This window comes from Mesocricetus auratus, unplaced genomic scaffold, assembly GCF_017639785.1.
Source record: "Mesocricetus auratus isolate SY011 unplaced genomic scaffold, BCM_Maur_2.0 Super-Scaffold_100676, whole genome shotgun sequence".
NCBI classification, from domain to species: Eukaryota; Metazoa; Chordata; class Mammalia; order Rodentia; family Cricetidae; genus Mesocricetus; species Mesocricetus auratus.
Genome location: NW_024429266.1, coordinates 128968288 through 128977218, shown reverse-complemented (window position 1 = coordinate 128977218; position 8931 = coordinate 128968288). Strand labels below are relative to the sequence as shown.

At 43.8% G+C, this 8931-nt stretch overlaps 1 long non-coding RNA gene across 1 annotated transcript in view; it reads right to left on the bottom strand.

Moving 5' to 3' along the window:
- Window positions 1–3523: 3523 nt before the first annotated feature.
- LOC110341985 overlaps window positions 3524–8931 on the bottom strand; it is a 43846-nt gene continuing 38438 nt past the window's right edge. The window contains exons 2-5 of the long non-coding RNA XR_005874013.1: window positions 7438–7548; window positions 6375–6587; window positions 3823–4239; window positions 3524–3720 (exon numbers count right to left, since the gene is read on the bottom strand). This is a non-coding gene — a long non-coding RNA (uncharacterized LOC110341985). The remainder of the gene's footprint in view (window positions 3721–3822; window positions 4240–6374; window positions 6588–7437; window positions 7549–8931) is intronic.

The following is an 8931-nucleotide window of genomic DNA, read 5'->3' as shown; positions in this document are numbered from 1 at the left end:
ATTTTGCCCAGTTGTGGGTCTCTGTGCTAGTGCCCATCTACAGCAAGAGGAAGCATCTCTGTGGATGCATGAGCAAGCTACCGATCTGTGGGCATAGCAGAGTGTCATTAGAAGTCATTTGACCATGATGCTAGCTCATGAGAATAGTAGCAATTGGTTTTCCCCTAGGGCCATGGCCTATCCAGTCTCAGGTTCTTGTCACTTCAGCAGTGTGGCTGGGGGTCACCACAACACGAAGAACTGAGTGAAAGGGTGGCAGCCTTAGGAAGTTTTCAAAACACTGTCCTAGGAGCTCATCTGTAGGCTGTGGCATTCCTTGGGCTCAGCACTAAGATCTTATGATTTATACCCCTGCTAACATTTATATCTTCAAAAACTTACAGTTCCTCATGTTGTGGTGACCCCCCAACCATAAAATAATTTTCATTACTTCTTCATAATTGTAATCCTGTTATTATGAATCATAATGTAAATATCTGTGCTTTTTATGGTCTTAGGCAACTCCTGTGAATGGTCATTCAACCCCCAAAGAGTTGAAACTGACAGGTTGAGAACCATTGACCTAGGAGCTTGGGAAGAATGATTTTTATTCACAGATGTGTGGACACTTATAGTATTTTAGAGATTTAGAAGTGAATGGAACAGGGTGCTTGGTCTCAGAAAGATGGCAACTGCCGGGCGTTGGTGGCCCACGCCTTTAATCCCAGCACTCGGGAGGCAGAGGCAGGCGGATCTCTGTGAGTTGGAGGCCAGCCTGGTCTACAAAGTGAGTTCCAGGACAGCCTCCAAAGCTACAGAGAAACCCTGTCTCGAAAAACCAAAAAAAAAAAAAAAAAAGAAAGAAAGATGGCAACCTAAATAAGAAGTGTTAATTAAAATAACACTATGTGGGGAAATTATGTAGCTTCTATGGAAAACAATTAGAGGAATCTTCAAAAATTGAAAAAATAGCCAGGCATTGGTGGTGCAAGCCTTTAATCCCAGCAGTTGGGAGGCAGAGGCAGGCGGATCTCTGTGAGTTTGAGGCCAGCCTGGTCTACAGATCGAGTTCCAGGACAGCCTCCAAAATAATACAGAGAAATCCTGTCTCAAAAAACAAAACAACACAAAAAATTGAAAAAAAAAAAGAATCATATGCTCCAGCAAGTCTGCTTTTTAGAAAAAGGATTTCTTAAACAGATATTTATACATCCATGTTTGGAGTACCACTGTTCACAAAAAACAATAAGGTGAAAACAGCCCAGGTCCTCTTCCACTCAGTGGGCAGACAAGAATGTGCACCAGTACTCAGTGCCTGAGAGAAAGGCAGTTCTGACATATACTACAACGTGATGGACCTTGAGGACCCCTAGGTGTAATAAGCCAGTCACAGGACACTGATTCCACTCATTGGAGGGACCAAGAGTAGACGAATTCCAGAGGCAGAAAGAATGGTAGTCACCAGGGGCTGAGCATAGGGGCAGGGACATAGAGAGTTATAGTTCAATAGGCAAAGAAGGTTCTGAAAATGGATAGTAATGATGGTTGCACACCAATCACCAATGTATGTATACTTAATGCCATTGCAGTCAACATACATTTAAAAATCAACATGGTAAATTTTATTATTATTATTATTGAAGCCAAGTATCATGTATCTCAGGGATGACATTGAACCTCTGACTATTCTCCTGTCCATCACCTCGGGAGTGCTGGGATTACAGGCATTTAATGGTACATATATTTTATCACAATTAAAAAAGGAAATATTCATATAGGTATATATAACATGAAAGTAGAAGAGCAGCTATCCAGAGGAACTAATCCATCCAGAGGAGACTATTGAGGGGGATGGACCAGAAATGAGGGGATGGGAGGGAAGTGCAGTCAAATGTAGCATGTATACTTGTGTGAGAGCATCCTATGTAACACAGTGCCATGTACAATGAACATACACAATGAAATTCTGTTTTAAAAAGAAAATAAATGGGGTTGGCAATATGGCTCAGTAGTTAAAGGCTCTTGGCTGCACAAATTTGACAGCTGGAGTTTAAGCCTGGGACCCACAGAAGAAGGACAGAATCAACTCCCAAAAGCTGTTCTCTGAACATCATAAGTGTGCAGTGGAATGTATATACCTGTGTGTGCACAAGTGTGCACGCATGTGCACAAACACACACACAATAAAATAAAAAAATTAATTGAATTAATTATATTAAGGAACAACACTACATAAGGCAGAGAATTGTGAGGGGATAAAGTTCACAGTGAACATCCCCACTGATGTATGGTCTAGCACACACCCAGGCTCCCCACACTTTTGTCTCCTACATCTTCCCAATAGCTTGGGAGGGGAAGAGCATCCTCTATCTGTGTGATACCAGGAAGCAAGTGCCCACATAGTAGGTCCTAAAGAGCTACAAGCTGGCTCAAAATTTTATATAGAGCCAACTGTCACAAAGCCAAACTGAGTATTTAAGGAAATCCAGAGAGGTTGCATGGGAAGCTGGGTTAGGAATATCTCAAAATTAGGTTTCTAAATGTTGCTTTAGAAATAGTAAACAATTACGCATTTTAAGACTACAGTATAAAGAAGAAAACAAAGTCACACCTAATCTTGCCCACGGTGACTCACGGTGAGAATTTCAATATATATCCTTTTTTCTATATATCTGGAGAGCAGTGACTAGCTCCTTGCTAGGTCCCTGGAAGCTGGGGTATGGCCCTTGCAGGTTCAGACAGAGCAGATCTTCCCAGGAAATCCCTTCTGGTGCCCAGCCTGGGTGGTGACATTTCTCTGTTCTCTAGGTGTAGTCACACAGCCAAGGTGGTTTGTCTGCTTTGGGGACATCAAGGTCCAAGAGCAAGAATCTGCTCAGAAGTACAGTCCCCACCCTTTTATGGAATGTATACTTATCAGAATGACATCCAATGGGATTTCAACATGGACATCCAGAAATGGCAAACCCTGAAACCAAAAGGTCAACTGGAAATTAACATCCCGACTTTGCTCCATCAAAAAGGTTCAGTTTTCCTACAAGCCACGCCTTTTCTAGACCCTCAACACAGGCACTTCTTTCTCCCCTGAGAGTTTCCAAAGCTTACTCCCATAAGCACAGTTCCTGTCTTGCAGGTGAATATGCCAGCATGACCAGGAAGCTAACATGCAACATCAGAGGCTGCAAAGAAGGATGGGAAGGAAGGGACACGGAAATCAGGAACTCTGTGATTCAGTCTGGAGTTTATGTGACAGACTCATGCATTCATTCATCAAACACTTGTAGTAACCCGTTTGCATGAGAGCAGTGCTTCCCCAGAGAAACAGAAAGAAACCTCATGTGAGACTGATTTCTCATTTTCTATTGGCCACCTCTAAAAAGCAGTGGAGAAACCAGGCATGCTGGTGCATGTCTTTAATGGTGGCATTCAGGAGGCAGAGGCCAGCAAATTTCTGTGAGTTTGATGCCGGCTTAGTCTGCACAAGTTCCAGACCAGTCCGTGCTAGAGAGAGACCCTATCTCAAAAAACAAAAAGACAAGTAAAATTATTTTTAATATATTTTATAGACCAAGTATATTTGAAATGTCACCATTCCAGTAAATAATCTTTATATAAATTGAGTTTTTTTTTAAAAACTCTTTTCTCAGGATTTGATAGTTTTACATGTATAATAACCTCAGCTGACATAGTAGACCTTCATCATAGAGTTGAACCACTTGTAAGGTTTCGCAGCATGGATGGCTGAAGAAGAGATTCACATATCTGAATTAGTAAAAGCATATTTAAGAGCTGAATACAAATTAAATTTAGATGAATGAAAACAAGATTGAAAATTTAACTCACGCATCCCATGCTTTCAGGGCTCAGTGAGTGAATGTGGCTCCTGGCTGCACTACTCCGAGTCTGAGAGCTTAAGATGGAACACCAAACCCTGCCCTCGAGATTTCAACAAAACAGGGACTTCCAGCAAAGAAACCAACAATTATAAGAAGCACTCTCGTCAAAATCAGCTGGGACCAATCATTTGTAGGTTAACTTTAGTTCAGGAGAGGAGAAAAAATATAGTATCTAATATAAGCAACCTTTATACATAAATATACATTCATTTACCAATCTTTTTAAAAAATATTTATTTTGCCAGGTGTGGTGTCATGCACCATTAGTCCCAGTAGGGATGCAGATCTCTGTGAGTTAATGGCTAGCTTAGACTACATAGAGAGTTCCAGTCCAGTCAGGCAGCCAGGGATATATAGTGAGATTCTGTCAAAAATAAAAAGAGAGATTTATTTTGTTTTTATTTATGTTATATGCATTATTTATTTCTGTGTACATACATGTGGGCCCTTTTGATGGCAAGGAGAGGGTATCAGATATCCTGATGCTAAAGCTACAGGTGGTTGAAAGCCACCAAATGTGGGTGCTGGGAACGAAACTGCTGTCCTGTGTGCATTTGACCTCTGAGCCATGTTTTCAACTCCTTAGTCACCAATATTATGAAATATAACCAATAAGTTATTCAGAATAAAAGTGTGCTGATCGGAATTTTGACTTGCTGTCCTTGTGCAAGTCAGATCCATTATGTATGTGTGGCGGGGAGGATTAATTTTAGGATTGTACTCAAAGGCTACCATCAAGGAGGAGCCAATGGGAAGGGGCACATGAGGTAGATACAGGTCCTTGCAACACATTCACCATCCTCATACTCTTCTCTGGTTTTACTGAGGTAGCAAGCATTTGGCCTGATGGGAGCTGGTCATGGTCTACTAGGGCCATGGAAAATTATAATTAGTTTAACTTTCAGTAGGGCATGGCATATAACTTAGTTCTAGCCAGTGGGGCTTCTGGATAACTGTTTTGCAGTGTCTCTGGTAGAAAGTTTCTTTGTGAATGGAAAGACAGAGCAGACAGGGAAAATGTCTTTGGCCCTTGCTCTTTTCTTCATGTTTGAAATGCAGTTCCATGACCAACTGCAGCCATCATATTGTGAATGTGGCAAGATTAGCCCAAGACATGCAGAAGTACCCGCACTGAAGATGAGCATGTGTGGGCAGTTACAGCTCTGTAGATGATTCCCTCCAGTTGAGATATATAGCCCAGGCTGATCATAAACTTGCTACACAGTCAAGGCTCACCTTGAACTCCTAATCCTATGCAGCTACTTAGGTGGAACTCACAGGTGCTGATTGTGTGTCATTTTCTTGTATTCATCAAAATCCTGTATAAACTAGCACTGTTATTATGAATTATATAGTACAGCTTAGGGAGGAATCGTCTTCATAGTAATCCACAGGTAAAAAAAAAAATACCCTGTAGAACTGGATGTTTCCAAAAGACAAACACACTACATTACAGGCAGTGGGGATCTCCCCACACCCATTCACACCATACCAGATACCAGAGAAAGATAGCAGCAGCAGCCGGGCGTTGGTGGCGCACGCCTTTAATCCCAGCACTTGGGAGGCAGAGGCAGGTGGATCTCTGTAAGTTCGAGGCCAGCCTGGTCTACAGAGTGAGTTCCAGGACAGCCTCCAAAACAATACAGAGAAACCCTGTCTCGAAAAACAAAAAAACAAACAAACAAACAAAAAAAAGATAGCAGCAGCAAACATGTAAAGGCACAGCAGAAACAAAAGACATTCTGGGGCCTGGGGTCTAGGGAAATTCACCCATCAGAGTTTCCTCCTGGTGGGCTGATACCTTTAACTTCAATTGCCACCTGCTGCTCCTCTTACATGGCCGCCAGCACCTCTGCCTGTCCTCAAGTGCTTGGCTTACATGCATGTAGCACCACTTCTGTTGCATGTAATAATTAAGTATGTTCATCAATAAAGTTACAATTAGCCAAGCTTCCATTTCTGGAGCTGAAAGCTTCATGACTATATGTTTATTCTCTCATGCACAGCATACACCTTTCAGATCTGCACTATGGTAAGGATGGTATCTGAAACCCACCATGCCTGGCCCTCATCTAGCAACCAGAAACCAAGGGTTTGTTGGTGAAACTTGTGCAGTGTCTGGTGGTCGCAGAAGATAGCAAACACCCTGCCCATTGACTTCAACTGTAGAGGACTATTGTAGAGTTTGTCATTGTAACTGGAATGCAGTAAATCACCAACTGAGGACTGTCTCTTTCTTTGTCTTCTTACCACTACGCTCCTTATGAGGCCAATCTTCACGTGGCCTCTTGCAATCCGTCTACTTGCCTGGGATTCCCCCCATGGAAGCCCATGATCCTAACTATTTTCATAATCACATACTTTATTTTGTGATACTGGCTATTGCTATGGGGGCCTTGTGTAGACAAGCCCTTTACTGTTGAGATACTCCCCAGAATTATTTTGCTTTTATTTGGAGACAGGGTGCCACTAAATTACACAGACTGGCCTTGAACTCACTCTGTAGCTCATAGAAGCCTGAAAGTTATGATCTTGAAGTCTCCACTGGAGAGTGGCTGTGATGACAGACATGTGGGGACTGGCCAGCTGTAGGTGTGTGACTTCTGGAGCTGTGTCCTGACTTCTGTGATGATTGCAGCTACAGGAAGAAGGTCCTCTGGTGGTGCTGTTTTGCAACCCCCATGACAGGCATGAACTTGAAATAAAGAATATCTGTACAACAGGTCAGCAAAAGAATGACAGTGTGAGATGGGCATTCCTGTTTATAGAGCAACATTTAAAACAGTGGTAAGCTGAGGGTCTAGATGGCCACCAAGTCACCCACCTTCTTATGTTCTGCTCCAGTATTTGACTCCAAGACTTGTTGCCTTCATTTCTTAACATGTGGGTCAGTTTGTAAGCCACAAGCCACAAGATCCTTAACTATTTGACTGGTGTTCATGTTAATTATCCTATTTCTTTTGCTCATGTTGCAAAGAACTTATTCTACATCTTTCCACTCCTTTCTTGGGAATTCTCCATCCTCCAGCTTCTGCCACATAAGGACAAGCATCCTTCAAATGTTTCCTGGGAACTCTGCTCTGCTTTCCCTTTTCCCTGCCCAATAGGACCACCTAAGAAGGGCCAGGCAGAAAGGGAAGGCTTGACTGCCATGTCTCTGGTTGGTTAGTCTCAAACGGATCAAAACTAGCAAGGGGTGTTCTATCTGGGGCAGACAAGAATCAAAACAGTCTAGGTCTCCAGGGAGTTCTGACAGTGCAAACACAGGAAGCCAGGGACTCTCACTAGTTTACAAAGACCAACAGGAGACATGGGCTTGGCAAAAACTGACCAAAGTAGAAGGCTGGAAACAGAGCAAGCAAGTCCTGACATAGCCTATGAAGGGATGCCTCTCCTCAGGCAGAAGGAAACCAGAGAGGACATCTCCTTTTATAATTATTTTCTTTCCTTAGCCCATCTTTTACAGTTAACCGCCTTACTATTTGACTTGCTGCACAGGTAATTCCCTCCACACTCTCTGAGCACTGCGCCCCCCCCTCCCCTAAGAACCGTGTCTGTTTACCTGACTGCCGGCACATTTGCAAGTGTGTGAGTCAGTCATTTGGATACTCGGTGACTCAGGAGAGCAATGCTTTCCTTAGATGGACAGCCCGTGGGAGGGCCTCTAACATGTCTGCAAGGAGAGAAAAAGGGGAGAGAAAGACAATACCAAGAGCTCAGCAAAATGCTAGTGCAACAGACTGCTTAGAAAAAACAAACCCGTCTCTACACAGTTCTAGAACAGCAGCAGTGCGCAGGGGGCGGGGGCAGCCCAAAGCTCAGAGAAGCAAGGAAAGGGACTGTAGGTAGCAAACCGCAGGGTGCAGCTACAGATTACCCTGAGAGGGCAGGAGGTAGACAGAGCAGGTACCCCCAGGAAAGCAGAGACCCGCAGAGCTGGAAAGAGAAGACAATGCCCAAAGGAACCAAGGCAGTATGGGCCAACCCAGGGAGAAAGGAACAAAGTTTTACCACTAGACAAAGGAAGTCCCAGCTCAGAAGATAATGGGGGTGGGGTGGGGGTGGGGGATAGGTATTGCAGGACAATTGTTTTTAAAAACAGCTTCTCTTTCTCTTCCTCCCCGTTTTCTTCCACCTCTCCTTTCTCCTCCTTCCTCTTCTCCCCCTTCTTCCTGCCTTATCCATCTTCTCTTTTTCACGTGCTTTACCACAAAAGACCAAAACTGAGTTCAAAATGAAATCCCTGGATACTTTCCCTTCAGCCCACAGCTACATAGTGACCTAAGACAGTGGAGAACTTCTGGCCGTGCCGTCAGCCCCGTGGAATCACCCAAGGGACTCCCTGAGGTCTTAGATTTCTGTTATGGGTAGGCTTTGGGCCAGGCAATGACTATAGGGATGAAGACCAGCACAAAGGGAGATGCTTGGTAAGGAGATCTTAATGGTAAGGAAAGTTCCTATTGTCTAGGAAGATGGGCAGTCTGGGTGTAGCGAGGGATCATGGGAACGACAAGCTCACAGGAGGCTTTGGGAGAGATTTGATAGAACAGATAATGGTGTCATGGCTGTGGTGTGACCCTCCTTGTTTCTCAGGGAGCCTCTGTGGGGACCTAGGTTTGTTTAAGTATGTCACACTCAGCGCTTCTTCGGCGTCTAGTTGCCCTTTCCTCCCTTGACCTTCTCCATCATCTTCTGGCCCATTTACAAAGCCGGATCACTTTCAGTATCCACTTTTTTTTCTGCCTTCCTCTATAGCCCTTGACCTTACTACATGACCCAGCCCACCACCTGTAAATTCTGCCAGACTCCCGTAGCCTTCTGTAAGGATTGTTTCTAAGCACACTTACCACAAGCTTTTCTTACTCCCAACCCACAAATGAGCTGGATTTGAAATTAGCTTGGGATGTAGTACAGTCAGTAGACTACTTGCCTAGAATGCACAAGGCCCTGGGCTCTCTCCTCAGTATCCCATAAATAAGGCTTGCTGACGCAGGCCTATAATCTCAGCACTTGGGAAGTAGAGGCTGGAGGACCAGAAGATCAAGGTTGCTCTAGA